Raw genomic sequence first — 15814 nt, forward strand, 5'->3', positions numbered from 1 at the left:
AAACTGGTGGTGGGGCTCTGTGCTCCCCAGCACCCCTTCTGCCTCTAGCTAAGGTGGGTAATATGGTGGGGGTGGGAGTGGAGAGGAAAAACTGGGCCCGCATGGTGAGCCATCGTCTGCCTCGGGGCTCCAGAGTCAACGACCAGAGTGCCTCTCTCCTTCTTAATTTCTCCTTAAGAACTGGTGGCTGGTGGGCAATGAGTGAGGACAGCTTGTGAAGGATTCCTGATAGTATCAAAAAAGAAAAAAGAAAAAAGGACACAATTAAGACTGAGGTATTGGGAAAAACAGACTTCCCTTGCTTCAAACAAACCCAACATATGGGGTGACAAAAAAATCATACTGTCCGTTATTTACGGGCTCCCTTGCAAAGTCATGTAATTGTGAACACTCGGCGAGTCTTGCCGGGCCCCAGCCGTCTCACTGGTCTGATCCCATTTGATCCTCGCTATGTATAAGGCAACGCTCGTGGCTGTAACAAACTGGAGATGTCAGTGGAGGGACACAGTGGCTGGGTGTTTCTTGCTCATGTCACACCTGAGGACAGGTGACCCTGCTCTACCCCACACAGTGACGTGGGGCCCCACCAGCATCCATACTGTGCTGCCCCTAGGACACTAGCGCCTTCTGCATCTAGGTGGAAGAGGAGCGAGAAGCCTTCTCCAGAAAAGCCCTCCCAAGGAAGTGCCATCCACGTGCCCACGTGGCCCCTGGGACGCGGGGGTTCTGGGAGATAGGGTGCCAGGCGAGGCAGCCATTTCCCGGAGGTCGCCCTGCACCATGGACGGAGCAGCACTTTTCACGGCCTGTTTCCCCTTTGCCAGAGGAGGAAAAGTAAGACCCAGAGACCCTGGCCCTGGACTCTCCAGACTCGCATGAATTAAACTCTTAAGGGAACTCAACAGTGCTCGCTCTGTGAGTTCAAAGCCCTCACAGTCAGCCATGAGGGTGTTCATTTTAAATAAACAGTTGATTCTTTCAGCTGTAAAATCCTTGAGAGCAATTCTCCCTCTGCCCACGATGCCCGAGATGCCCAGCTGGGCAGGTGTGAGGCCACAGGGCTGCCGTCCTGATGCCAGGCAGGCATTTTGTCTTCAGTGTTTCATCCACTTGGAGAAGCGATTATCCCCAGAAAGTTGACCCACGTTTTGGGCTCCAGCCAGAAATCAAGGCATGGTACCATCTGTAAGAGATAAATAAATCAAAATATCATCAGCAGATAAGTGTGTGCCATCTGCTGCCCTGTCAGTTGAACTGGCAGAGGCCTCCGGAGAATTCCAAGGAAGCGCTTGCCAAGGCTGGGCTCCCGCCCGGAGAGTGAGAGGAGAAGCTTCTCGCCAGGTCTGCTGGCATTTGTCTTGACTCCTCGCTCCCGGGACTCACTCCTTGGTTCCGGCCAGCTAAGGAGTGTGAATTTTCGCTCTTGCCAAACACTTAAGATCTTTCCTCATCGGCCACATTTGTTGGGGGGCCGGGACCAGCTCTCCGCTGCCCTCCCAAGTTGAAGGCACCTGCTCTGTGAAAACTAGCCACGCGTCTGCCAAGAGCTCGGAAGCGGCCGACTTGGGGCTCCTGGGGTGGGCACTTGGATGCAGCCACATCCCTTCGCCTGCAATATTTCTCCTGCTGCGTGTTTTTGGAGGGCATCCGGGACGTCCCCAGAATGACAGGATCGTTTCAGTACCTGCTTACCTGCTGGGAGCGGGTGACGGACAGTGGCCAAAGGGGATTGATGTCTCTGTGCTGGGTCGTCTCAATTTGAGGCCTGACTACACCCACCACTGGCTGTGTGACCTGAGACAAGGGACTCAGACAGCCCATGCCTCAGTTTCTTCATCTGTAAGATGGGATGGGGGCAGTTTGTCCACCCCGTTTGGCCGGGCACAAAATACGGGTGTGATGTGTGTCCAAATACCATTTGCTGGCTGGCTCTGAGAGAGCACTGTGACCTGCTCTCCCCGCAGCCCCTCACACTGGGACCCCCGCGCCCTCTGCTCACCCCGCACTCCACAGACACTCAGCTGCACCATCTGGTGTGGTACGGAATTAAGTCACTTTCCTCAGACCCAAGATCTGGGGACCCAGCCAAGGACACTGGGCCCCCAGTTCTCCTCCCTCTTGCTGCCCAGCGTCCTGCTGCCAGCCAGACCTGGGCCACTGCATATTCGTGCCAAGGGCAGCGGGGTGCCGGGTACTCGTAGACCTGCCAGCCCCGGGCATCTGCCTCTGGCCACCTCCCCAGATTTTGCCGGTTGCCAGGTTCCCCCCACCTGGTTAGGCTGAGGCTGCTTCTGGCCTGGGAGGCCTTCCAGGCTGCCGTGGGAGGAGTGCGACGTGTGTCTGACCTGGGATCCAGGGAAGGAGTCAGGAACAGCGCTTGGTTTTGGAGCCGAGCACGAGCAGGTGTTCTAACGCACTTTCATCTGTATCCTTTTTGCAAACTGGCAAGGCAGATACTCGGTTTCCATTTGGCAGGCGAGGAAAAGGCGTAGAGGTGAAGCCTTGTGGCTAGGCGGAAGCAGAGGCGGGATTTGAACCCGTCTTGTGGTTCTGAGCCCAGACATCTCCATTTGCCTTAAGAGCACACCCCCTTTCAGAGGGAGCCCCAAGAGCAGTGATGAATGACAGTCGGGGTGTGGGTGTCAGCACATCAAGCTGATCCCTTTGCAGATGTTGCCGGATTTAAATCTAATCGAAGACATCTTGTCTTATATTCATTACCTCATTTAGCCCTCAAGCAACCCCACGAGGCTGGCATGATCACCCTTGACTGGCCAAAAAATCCAACAAGCAAAGAAAACATTCCTCCTTGGCCCCAATGCTGGTGGCTGGCAGAGCTGGGGTGGGAACCCCGGTCCTTGTGAAGCCAGAGTCCAGGCTCTTCCCCAGGAGTGCACCTGCCAGGCTCCCCGGGCGGCCTCCACGCTGGCCTTCCTCTCTCTAGTAGACCAGACCGGGCAAGATTCCTGGAATCAGGTGCCAGTGTGAGCCAGAGGGGGGCAGTGTGACCGGAGCCTGTGCCTGCGTGAACAGGAAGCCTGGGCCCTGTGTGCCTGTGAGCCGGAGCTCCTTGGTGTCGGGATGGGGGTGCCGCTGACAAGCTCAACGCACGGCGCAGGGCCAGTTTCTGAGCAGCAATCCCTGCCCACTTCCCACCTAGGCTCAGCTGGACACCTCCGAGCCACAGGGTCCCCCTGGCCAGTGGCGAGGGAAGCCTGGGACCTGGGGCTGTGTGGCCACAGAGCACCCAAGTTCCACAAAGTGATGTTTCACTTGTCCTTCTGATCAAGGGAGTGACCCCTTCAAAGAGACATGTAGACACAACTTCTGGGGTTTGTTCAAACATAACTCTGAGGTGGCGGGTGTGTGGAGGCCAGACTGCAGTGGGGTGACAATTCCCAAACTGGGTGGGGACATGGTGTTCTTCCTATGAGGCTCTCTGTTGTTTTGCTGTTTATTTTTTTAAGATTTATTTATTTATGCATACAAGAGTTAGGGTGCAGGCCAGAGGTGCGGGGGATGAGAGGACACACCAGAGACAGCGGGGAATAGAACAGGCTGATTAACTGAAATACACAGCTGAGGGGAGCAGCGGGCGAGACAGGAGCGTTCTGCTGTGTCATGTGGGTCAGCTCCCTGGCCGGGGCTTGAACTCATGACCTGCTGCAAAGGCTGCTTATTGCTTCATAGTGCTGCACCTTAACTTCTTGCTCCACGAGGAAGGCCCCATGAGGCTCTGGTTTTGTAAAAAGATGGAAATGTCCCATAATAAAATCTTTCTGAGAGATTGTGGATTTGCCTGCATGGAGCAGGTGGTTTGGCTGGGGAATGTCCTGGGCCCCCTGGACAAGTCAGTCAATGGGATGATGGGAAGAGGCTTGGAAAGACCCAGGCCTGCGTCAGGCCCTGGCACTGCCACTTCGCAGCTGTGGGTGAGCCTGCATCCCCTCACCTCTAAGACGAGGACGGGTCTGTCTTCACCCAGCTGCGATGCGTCCAGGCACTGGGATGGCGCCTGCTGACTCGGGGTGACTCCAGGCCCGCAAGGGCTGTGTGTGTGGCAGGCGTGGGGCTGGGTGTGACCGCCCTACTGCTGCCCTTGGGGCCACCTCCTCTTCCCTGGAGAGGACAGACACCCTTTCTGTTGCCCCTTTCCTCTTAGACAGGCCCCAAAACACGCCCACGCCCAGGCTCACCGTGGCCTCCGGGAAGGGTGGACACACCTTTCCACTGCACAGTCGCCTCAGTCTGGCATGCGGCCCTTGATAAAGGCAATTTACAGGCGGTTCTTCCTTCTTTCTTCCACAGTCCCCTCTTCAGACTTTGAGGACACAGAGTGACTAAGACACATGGTCACAGAGCTTCTGTTTCCTGCAGAAACACCAGGTGTTAGCAGAACAGGTGCCTCTCCGGGGCGGGATCCTGGCAGCCGTGTCTCTGGTCCTGTGCAGACCCGGCGTCGCCAGCTCTCCTGATTCTCCAGGGGCAGAGCAGGCCCTGACCCCTCGGGCCCCTACGTGGGTGCGGCCTGGTGTGAGCCCTCTGCCTGGGGAGGGCCTGGAGCCAGGGCCGTGGCTTCTCGCCCTCTGTCCTGGGCATCAGGACCGCTTGGCGCCAGGACATCTTACCCGCTCGAGGCTTGGGGCGAGGCTCTCGTGCACCGTCCCTGCGTTCAGTTTCTCGTTTATATTCTCAACAATATCTGTGGGGTGCTCGCTGCGTGCCAGGGACTGTTCTGTGGACCCGCAGGAGAGGGGGCTGGACTGGGAGGCGAGAGGGAGGGGCCCGGTGCTATTGACTTTGCGTCTGTATTCCTTGGGGACACGGGCTTTTCAAGAGTAAGGCCTGCGGAAGATGCCCTTGGGGTCAGAGATGTTTGGGCCCTGCGCCCCACTCAGTCACAGGGCTCCTGGGGGGGGGTCAAGGCACAGCTTGGAACCTCATTTCCTTTTACATGCTGAAAACCCTCCTTTTGTTCTTATAGGTGAAAAATGTCGCAGTTTCATTGACCTGGCGCCAGCATCGGAGAAAGGTGAGCATACACCCCCCAGCACCCCCTTGCCAGCCTCCTCATCCTAGATGCTCACACCGGGTGGCAACCCCGCCCCCAGCTTCTCCTTCAGCAGCAATGCAGGATGCACCCGGCCCAGCCTCCCAGACAGCGTCTGCTGCACAGCTGCGCTTCTGGAGCTCCCAGTGAGTGCAGAGGAGCTGGAGGAGGCCTGTTGCCCCTGCCCAGCAGGTGGCCAGCGGGGCTCAGTGCTTCCCTCTTGTGTGTGTGTGGGGGGAGTCAGGTGTGATAGGCGTTCAGGTGAGAGGGGTGTTAGAGGCACTTTCTCCTGCTGTAGGATTTGATCCTGGGGGTGAGGCCAGTTGTCCTGACTCTTGACTCCCAGTCGCGGGGCGTCCAGCCTAGCTGAGCGGTCTCACTGGTGAGCAGGACCCAGCGGCCCCCAGAGTCCGAGCCAGCGGGGTGCTTAGGTACAGGCTGCAGCTTCTTCAGGGTTACAGCAGCCCCAATCCATTTATGTCTCATATGAAAGCTGGAGAGCAGGTAATCCAGGCTGGTTCTGCTCCCCGTGTCCTCAGGGCCTGGCCACCCAGCCCCTCCCCATCACCCTGTGGACATTGTCTTCAGCTCTGAAGCGGCTGCTAGAGCGCCAGCCCTTGCGTCTGCATCCTGTGCAGCAGCTGGAGGAGGGCAGAGAAGGGACAAAAGGTGCATGTCCACGCTCAGGGGCCCAGAAGTGGCTCCATGCCACCTGCTCACAGCTTGGTCACATGGCCACACTGGCTGTAAGGGAGGGCAGGGCCTGGGCCTTTGTCCCTGGGAACCGAGGCACTGGGGCCTGGCCGTACCCACGTGGCCCCCGCCACGGGGGCCACGGAGACTGCGGAGAGCTCTGGTCTTGCCGTCGGGTGGGGATCCCAGGCAGAAGTCCGGGCCCATAAACTCTCCACACGGGGGCCTTGGCCTGCGTGGCTCTGCGAATTCTCGTCCAGGATGTGTGGCCGCCGCGCCCCCTGCGGGTGGGGCCAGACTGTGGTTTCCTGCAGCATCAGGAGGTGGGGGGCTGGGGGCCACGCGGCCCGGCGCCTCGCAGAGGCAGGTCACGAGGCTGGCGGGGTCCCCGCGCGAGCAGCAGGCCGCGCATGCGTGCGAGCGCACGTGCGGGGCGCCGATGAGCTGAAGCTGGCGGGTGCGCGGGGCGCCGCCCGGAGGCGTCCGACCTTTATCGCTGCCCCTGTCGTGAGGATGGAGGGCCACACAGAGGCTGTGTCTTCCCGTTTTACTGGCCTCATCATTTTGCTTGCAGGCCAAGAACCTTCTGGCTGTGTACATAAAATGTTTACAAGGGGCTGAGTGGGCTGCTTCGCTGCCAGGTTGCAGGAGGATTTCCGTGGACTTTGCTGCCTCTCGGCACCCGGCACTCCCTCGGCTGGCGGGGTTTGGCCGGGCGGCCCCGGGACCTCTCTAGAAACCTCCGTCCAGGGCTCTGCGCGCCTGTCTCCCTGCCCTCACCACCCTGTGCTTTCACAGGTGGGAGCCCGGACTGCAGGAATGCGGGGTTCCCTCCCAGTCCGTGTGAGGTCACGTGTGAGCCCAGGAGTGCTCGCCCCCAGATTCTCGCCCCTGTGACTCTCCCCACCTCACCCTGGATCTGTGAACTCGGATGACACCGTGGCACGAACACAGTGCCGCCTGTGCCAGGCTCTGCGGGGAGAGCACACACCAGCTCGTTTCGTCCCCGCTTACAGCTGAGGGGACGGTGGCACAGCGAGCTGGGTGCCCAAGGCCTGAGCGAGGGTGCCTGGGCTTCAGCGGGAGGGTCTGTCTCAACCTCCTGGTTCCGTTGCTAAAAAGCCGGGCTTTCTGCTGTGTGTGCACACGGGCATCTGGAGGGCGGGCCCCTGTGCTCCGGGCATGGAGGCAGCTATGTGTGGGCACATGTGAGCTTGTATGTGCAGGTACACAGATGTGTGTGAGAAATGGGGGTGTTTGTGCACATGTGGACGTGGCGTGAGCGCCGTGAACGCGGCCCTCTGTGGGCGTGGGTGTGTGTGCCCGGTGTTCTGCCCTGCATCTGCCCAAGGCCTCTGAGCTGAGTCCAGAGACTTCGCAGGCCACTGCTTCCCTTCTCTTGCCCACCACTCTCTGCAAACACAGTCCGCCTTCGAGTTCTTTCCGGGGCACCTCCTCTCCCCTGGGTCATTTGCCAGCTGCTCTTGCCCTTTGCTCCTGACCCTTTCCCCAGCAAAATATCTGTCATCAGTGTTTTATCATGACATGCGTTTTTCCTAGTTTGCCTGGCATTCTGGTTTTGTGTTTCACACGGGAAATCTCTTCATTTTACACTAGCCTAAGCCACATCCATTTTTCTTCTAGATTCCTGCCATAATCTCTTAACTGCTACTTCTTTCCATTTTTTGTTCCCTGACTCACTTGTAGCCGAATGATCTTTTAAAAGCATAAACCGTCTCATGTGACTTCCTGGTTAAAAGGCCTTCCTTGGCTCCCACGTCACTCAGAGTCCAGTCAGCACTCTCGCTGTGGCCTCCAAGGTCTGTGGGGTCCCGCCCTAGACCTGGGGTCTCATGTCCTGCAGCCTCTCCTCTCCCCATACTCCAGCTCTCCAAAATCCTTACTCTTTTTGAGTCGGCCAAGCCAGGGGGTGCCTCAGGACCTTTGCATTTGCTGTGGCTTGCTCTTGAAGTGCTGTTTTCAGCTCTCTGCAGGGCTGGCCCCCTCTCATCCTTCAGGATTTGGTTTGGATGTCATGTCTTTAGGGGACACTTGCTTGGACAGCCCCTTTAGTGGACCTTCCTCCTGCAGAGTCTCTCTCCATCCCTTCTTTGTGGCTTCACATCACGTTTACTACCTGAAATGTAGTCTGTGCTGAATGAACAAAATAGGAACATTGATTTTCAGCTGGCCACGCTCTTGTTATAAAAGCTGTAATTCCTAAATGTGCAGAAACAGCTCCCAGAAGCCCACCCTCAGATATCCACTATTGGTTTGCTTTATCAGTCCTTGAAGATAAGGAAATGAGAGATGTGAATCGACAGACACATTTACATCTATGTGCATATATTATATGCATGTCCATGTAAGATGTCCATGTTTTTCATCTGAGTGCAGAGAACTCTTTTCTTTGGGGACAGTTAGTCCTGTGATAGTCCACAGTACAGAGACAGTCCCTTCCGAGAGCTGGACATTTCAGTTAGAGCCCTCACTCCACTCTGAGCATGCTGCCTCATAGTTGATCAACAGCCACGCGTGCAAGGAACGTGTGAGGGGGAACAGTGATCTCTTCTCCACCCCTGGACCTCCAGGCCTGGAGCTGCATGGAGCACCTCGGCAGGACAGGGGAGTGAGCCCTTTAACAAAGGTCTACTGAAGGCAATGGGAGGCTGTGGGTAAGAAAGGATTCAATATGTCCAGGCAGTTTGTGAAGAAGAAATGTGCAAATTCAGATAAACAGCAGTGTCTACAGGCGGGGAAAGTGAGATTGCAGAGAAGCCTCTCCATCTGCTTCCTCAAGGCTTCTCTGCCTCTCGTCACTTCATGAGAGCAAGATTCTTTGACCAAATAAACACCACCATCCAGATAATCTTCAGTCCTGGAATTGCTCCACGATATCCACAACAAGGTGGTGTAACAGGCTGCCCCAACTCAGGGGCGGTCAGCACTCACTTATTTTTGCTCAAGTCTGTGGGTTTGGCTGATGGAGGCTGACTTGGTTCCAGGAGGTAGATTGGGCCGAAGTCTGCATCGTGTGAGTCTGTTGAGGGGGCTGCGTAGAGGGCACAGGAAGACAAGATGCCAATGACACAGAAAACACTTTTTGGCGTCATATCTGCTAACATCCCGTGCAAGTCACACGGCCGGGTCCAACCCCATGGGGCAGAAACACATGACCCACAGGAAGGGTTGGGCTGGGGGGTGGGGTGAGTAGTTGCTGGGTATAGTCCAGTCTACCCTCTGGGTCTGACCACAGCTCTCAGGACTGGTTGGCAGCTGGTGGTACGGGAGCTGGTCCAGCTGGGTCTGCGGGCACATGTGTTCATCAAGGTATCTTCTGGTCATTGTCGTTCCAAAGGAATCTATTGCCTTCTCCAGCATTTGGGTGGCCATTCCCTCTCCCAGCACCCATGTGCGCCTGCCATTCCCCCACGTGCCTTGCAATCCGACCAACATTTCCTGAGCACCTGCTGTGTGAGTGGCTCTGGGCTGGGCCTCGAGGTGCAATGAGGTGCAATGAGGTGAAAGTCCCCCGCCTCCAGGAGTGGCTCACTGGGAAGCGAGCTAAGTGAATGCTTGCCAGGGCTCCAGACGAGGACTGAAGAACCCATCCTGCCCTGGAAAAAGCTGGGGGAGGAAAGGACGATCACTTTAGACCCGTACTGCAGGCGCTTAGGTTTTCTGCTCTTTATTGTGATAACAGGACCCAGTAAACATTTGTCCCAAACTGTTCGTCAAGGTAGGACATGGGGAAGGACCTAAGCCCAGGTGGAGCTTACTCTCACAGGCTGATGGGCTCTCTCGGAGAGTGAGTGAGCGAGCGAAAGCGCTTCTCGTGATTAATATTGGCCATCAAGACATGCCAGGAGCCTGCTAACTGCTCTTCCGGCTCCTGCTTCTCTGTCCTCGCGGGGTGGGACACACTTTCGGAAGCTGAGAGTGGCGAAGGAGAAAGTGGCTGAGTGCTCTCGTGAAGCCGGCTCTGCCCAGTCTCCCCGGCCCTCCTCCCTCCTCCTCGGTTTCCTTGTGTGCTCCATCTCCACCTGCCTTCCAGGCGGCTCCTTCCTCCCCTCCTTCAGCGAGCCCTGCTCCTCCTGCACCCTACTTCATGGGTGATTTATTCAAAGTGTTCTGACTACCACCTCCTTTCCTCTTATGACATATTAAAAGTTATTTTAATTAAAAATTAAAGTCAAGGGGCTTCCAGTCATCAAAAAAGTCCAACTGGTCAACCCACACCAGCCTTTTCTCTTCAGCTGATTGGTTTCCCCAAGAGGGACCTTAGTGTATGAACCCACCTGCCAGTGTCCTGGGTGTTGAACAGGGCAAAGTCATGGAGTGCTCCCAGGCCCCAGTGTAGACTTCCTTTAATTCTTGGTTTTCAGCCTGAAACTCAGCTGGGAACTTTGTCTCTGTTTCAGCTACGTTCTGAGGAGCTTCTCACTGTCTTCCTCTGTGTACATGCTCAGCTTTTAGCCTTCACTTACCTGCTAGGTCACTAACTGCCAGCCATTAACTTTCTAGTTCTTAAAATGTTGACATCTTTTGTCTGTTGTGCTTCTTGTTCTGTGGACTTACGCTTTTTTATTTCTCCCCACCTCTGAACTCCAGGGTTACCTGTGGTGACGGACTCCATGAGTGTTGAGGTGACCTCCTTCACCAGGCTGGACACTTCCTGAGGACAGGCACTGGGCCTTGTCCTTCTGTGGCTCCCATGGCCTAAGGGACTGGGGCCAGGTGCCCACTGGCTGGCCCTTTTGTAAGGGCACTCAGACCTTGACCCACCTGCATCGAGCTGTGTTTTAAGCCTTCCTGCTCCATATCCATTTCCCAGCGAGCTGGGACTCCTGGCAGCCGCCAGCCAACAAGTTTTGTGAAACTACCTCCAAAGCTTGTCGGTTTCACTTGTTTACTCCTTCAGGGATGTGTGACAATGTGGTGGCTCTGTAGTGGCATCCTGAGTCTTGGGTGAATCATTTCTCACTTCAGACCCTGTCATAGTCTCTCTTCTTGGTCCCGCCAACCTCTCTGTTCTCCTTCTGACATTGATTGACAGTTTTGCGGCTCACTTAACATCATGCGTTTCATTGATCTGTGTCACACAACGGAAGCACGCAGAGACCAGAACATGCTGAGCAGGGATGGGAGAGGGAACCATCTTCCATAGATGCCCAAACTGAACTGCAGCTGAAAGCAGGTCAGCTTGTTGGCTGCGGCCTGAGAATGTGGGGTGGCCGGCACATCCTTGGCCTGTGTGTTAATCCTGGACCATCTTTGCACTCCTGGCTGCCCGGAGATCCTTCCATCGTCCTTCCTGAGCCAACACAAAGGGCCTGCCTCTATCATGCCTTCCCTCACTCCAGGGCTGAGCCAGATGCTCCCTCCTCCATGCTCACAGGTCACCAGGCACAGCGCTGTGATCTCAAGTGGGAACTCTGTTTCTCTCATTCCACTGAGACAGATACTTGGGAACATGGAGAGGAAGGACATGACCAAAGTGGTCCCCACGTCCGTTATTTCATCTCACCTGCTGTTCCCAGGAAATATAGAGGTAATTCTTTCAGCCTCCTGGCCGAGCGTGAGAATCACCAGTCCCCCAGGGACCCCGGTCCTTCTGTGGGGGAAGCTGGGCTCCAGGTTCCTCCTCCAGGAGGTCATATCCTGGCCATAAAGGACCTGGTGCCATGTAGTTGTTGGGGGCAGGGCAGACTGACCTTTCTCAGGAATGGCTGTGGTGACCTTTGTCCAGTGGTCAGCACCCCTCCATGCCAGGCTGTGTGCCAGGATCTGAGACAGGCAGAAGAATCACCCACAGATCCTACTCTTGAGGAGCCTTTCTGTAGAGGAGACAGGCAAGGGGCAGGGGCTCATCTGTGAATAGGAGACAAAGGCAGGGGCTGGACAGAAGGCCTTGGAAGGAATAATGACAGTCCAGGAAGGCTGCATGGAGGAGCGTGATGCGGAGAGGGTTCCAAAGGAGGCCAGCGTTCTTTCTCGTGTGTAAGGCGCCCCGCAGAAGGCCACTCCTGGTAGAATGAACAAAGACATGTACAAAGGGGTGAGACCAAGTGTCCCCGGTGCCTGGCACGTGGCAGATACACAACATTTACTGTGTGATTGAAGAGTGGAAGAAAAGTGGTTAAGAACCCAGAGAGGTTAAGTGCTTTGCTTAAAGTCACACAGCAAGTTAAAGCAAGAGCCAGGCTCACCTACCCGGCGCCTTTTGTCTTTTGTAGCAACACCTGCTCAGTTCTTCCTCCTACAGTTCCTTCCCACTCTCCCCTCCGCATCTCTCCCCCCAGTGTCACCTCAGTCCTTCCGCCTCCCCCATTCTGAAGTGCTGGCTCTGTCACTTTCTGTTCTGAATTTCTGGATTCCTCTAATTACATGCTCTTATTAAAGGTGATTAAATCCCCGTGCCTGGTGGAGGCCCACTCCCAGAGATCACAACATCTAATAATTGCTTTAGTTGCTCTAATTCCAATTATTCAAGATTATCTTTCCAGGTAATTAGGTGGCTGGGTAGCCTCGCCTGCTCACTCTCTTGGAGAGCGTCATATTAACCCCAAACGGTGGCCAGCTTTCATGTCTCGTAATTGGAAACAGTTTCTCCATGGTGAGAAGACTCTGTGAGGTGTAAACAGTGGTAATTTAAATTTCTAAATGACTCCTTGGTCTTATCATACTTTGATGTGAGAAATTACATCGGATGCTTAAATGCAGCCCTTTGCTTGCTTGTGAACTGGGGTGTCAGTTGTGTTGGGGGGACTGGGCTTGCTGAGCCACAAGGGATCTGGGTTTGAAGGATGGCCCTTTGCACAGCCCAGAAAACCTTTCCACAGGCGGGATTTCTGCCTGAATGGGAGGTCCGTGCTGTGGGTCACTGCTATACTCTGGGATAGAATTTGCAAGACCCTTCCATTTGCTGCAGACCTGAACTCAAAACGGGCCTTCTCTTTAGACACACGACGCTTCCTTTGAATGAAGTTAGACATGCAGCAGCAAATCAGGGCGCCATGTACAGTTGTACAAGTTACGCACTGAGCAAACCTGGTTTATGTGAATGGCACAGGGCGGGGTGGGGTGTGCAGGTTGAGTGTAGTGAGATGCCCGCTGCAAACCAGCCCTTAAGAAGTGGGGTCCTCACTGTGGGCCCTGACACACCATTGAGCACTTGCTACCAACCCGTCTCTCTTGGGGGATTCAGGCCTCTCCATAGTCGCAAAATAGGTGATATTATTTTCCCCAGCTTTCAGATCAGGGAGCCCAGGCTTGAGCGGGTGAAGGAACCTGCTCCATGACCGGGCAGTGGCCGTGTTGGGATTTAAACTCGCAGCGTCTGAGAGCAGTGTCTGTGAGAGTCTAGGCTCTGGCTCAAACCCTGCTCTGCCCGACTGGCTGTGGGGCCTATGGCATGCTGCAGTCTCTTCTCGGCTCATTGGTCTCGTCTGTAAAATGGGAGGGTGGCGCGCTCTGTGGGTGTCTTCTGCCATCACGTGGCATAATCCACATCCGGAGTCGGTGCAAGACCTGACTCCAGCTTTGTCAGATGGACTTACTCTTGGATTTCCCCATCATCTTGGTTTGGCCCAGCTGACTGGAAAGCTGCTTGGAACGTAACTCTGTTTGCATCTCGTTCTACCTAACGTTCAACTAACCTTTAGTGAACAATGCCCAGAATTCTCGTCCCTGCTAGATACAGCCACCCGCCTTATTTCATTTAATTCTTTCAATGTTTTTTTTTTATTATCTCTGGCTGACCGCAACGACACAGACTCAGAGAAGTTAAGCCACTTGCCTGAGGTCACACAGCAAAGCGATGATGCTGCGCACCCTTGCTTTTTCTGCCACCCGCACGGCCTTTCCACCCTGGCTGGCCTCTCCAGCCCGGGAAGTTCTTTCATCTGCTCTGCTGTGTGTTCTGACCCAGCCAGGTGGCCCACTGGCTCACAGCTGCCAGGGGCAGAGGGAGGCGGCAGTGGAGGGGACCCATAGCTGGTCCAGAGCACCCTCTGCTCCTCACGCACCCCATCTGCTGGCTCCTGCAGTCTCATCATTTGCAGCCATCTGCTGGGCTCCCTGGAGGCACGGCAGAGTCTGGGCTGTAACCCAGAACCCCAAACTTGCCACCTCCTCCTGTGTGAGGAGCAAAGGGCTCAAGCTGAGCGCGAGCCCCTGAGAGCCTGCCCTGGCTCGGGAGCCCCAGGAACTACAAACTCGGGAGAGATGCTCGCTCCAAAGGTGTGCCCTGCAGGCTGCAGCCCCAGCCCTGACCAGCTGCCCAGGAGCTGGCTCACAGACCCGGCCCGGGTTCTGGAGCCAGGTTCACTCCCACAACGCTTTGCTTCACTTAGGCTTTCTTTGGAAGTTCACTTTGAGTTTCAAGCCCTGCGTCTCTTGGCTGGGATGTGCTGGCCCCTGCGTGGCCGCAGGCACTCTGGCTTCTCATGTGTCTGACTGACAGCTGTGCTTTGCCGAAGGCAGAGAAGGGCCCAGTGAGGAGGGTGGCGGGACCGAGGGGTCGAGGGGAAGGACAAGTGGTTTCTGTACGCTGGTCTGTCTGGTTGGCCTCGTCCTGGGTCTTGGCCATCTCTGGGGTGGGGGAGGGGGGCATAGGCATAGTGTTTTCATTTTAACTAAGTTTTTTTGAGGGGTAAAAAGCTTATTAATACATAGTTCATTTATCATGCAGTATGGCCACTGAAAGTCGACAGTTGAAGCCTAATCTGTGAATTGTGCCACAATCACCACCATAGATGACGAACATTTTCTTTACCTGAAAAGAAACTCCGTTTCCTTTAACCATCACCCCTCCATGCACCACCCCCCAGCCCAGACCCAGACAGTCCCTGGTCTCCTTTCTGTGGGCGAGATTTGCCAATTCTGGGCCCATATAAATGGAATCATATGATTTCAGGACTTCTGTGATTGGCTTCTTGAAGCTGTCACTAATTAGAGCGTAGTACAGGGGGTGAGAGGAGTCACCAGAGACAGAGCGGGGAGCAGAACAGAAAGCTTGAAACCCACTGCTGAGGGGAGCAGCAGGGAGACAGGAGAGGTCTGCTGCGCCATGTGGTCAGCTCCCTGGCCGGGGGTCGAATTCCTGCTGCAGTGGCTGCAGACAGCTTCATAGTGCTGCGGTTTAACCTGCTGCACCACCAGGGAGGCCATCATCCCTTCAGATTTTGTTAGCATCTTCTTTCCTCTAGTTAACTTTATTTAAGAAGACAGGTTGTAATTACTGTAACGTAGGGAATATGGGTCTGTCGACTGTTTATCTTATCAGCAAGGCTTCCAGTGGACAGCAGGATATTCATAGCTAAGTTTTGGCGAGTCAAAAGTTGTACGTGGACTTTCCGCTGTGCGTGGGGGAGGGGCGTCCACATCTCTAACCCTGTGTTGTTCAAGGGCCAATGGTGTTTGCAGTAAAAATTGTGACTCTTGAACTTAAAAGCCCATACTCTTGTCACTCCAAAGTCTTGCTTGGGTGACCTGGGAGCTCCAGCCCTCCCCCACCCAAGCAACCCTCCCTGCAGCAGGGGGACAGGTAGGGAAAGGAGAGGGCACCCCGAGGCTGTGGGAACCTCCCCCGATGTCTCAAACTACCCCCTTACAGTAACTCAAGAGTCCGCGGGGTCTCTGCCACCTCTCGCTCACAGATCTGGTTTCTTACTGTTTTGGAATCCTAGCACCATCCCTACTTGGGTCCGCAGGGCTCCCCACACCCCCAAAGGGCCGGCCAGGCCCAAGTGTGCGCTCAGTTGCGATTTTGACTCCCTGCCCCACAAACTCAGCGGGGAGGACCCTTCAGTCAGAACTGACGTCCTAGACTCCGGCTGGCATTGGAAATGAAAACCCAAGTGGAGGCCTGAACCCCAGCCCTCCCCATCGGGGTGTGATGAGCTGGGGCGGTGGGACCCAGGCAGCGTTCAAAGGCCAGGACCGGTGAGTGGAGTCCTCCTTGGGGGCCATCTAACCCTCCCGCCCCGCCCGTGCAGGGCCCTGTTGACTGGGAGGTGGGGGGGGTTTGGGGTGTGTGGGGTGAGTGGACTTCTTCCTGTGTCCTCTTTA

At 55.6% G+C, this 15814-nt stretch overlaps 1 protein-coding gene across 1 annotated transcript in view; it reads left to right on the forward strand.

The window, feature by feature from the left end:
- The first annotated feature begins 4989 nt into the window (after window positions 1–4989).
- GSG1L (GSG1-like) overlaps window positions 4990–15814 on the forward strand; it is a 97254-nt gene continuing 86429 nt past the window's right edge. Inside the window, exon 1 of the mRNA XM_004692052.2 lies at window positions 4990–5032. The gene's annotated coding sequence lies outside the window, so the exon portion shown is untranslated. The remainder of the gene's footprint in view (window positions 5033–15814) is intronic.

The sequence above is a fragment of the Condylura cristata genome, unplaced genomic scaffold, assembly GCF_000260355.1.
Source record: "Condylura cristata isolate star-nosed mole 26May11 unplaced genomic scaffold, ConCri1.0 scaffold00032, whole genome shotgun sequence".
Lineage (NCBI taxonomy): Eukaryota > Metazoa > Chordata > Mammalia > Eulipotyphla > Talpidae > Condylura > Condylura cristata.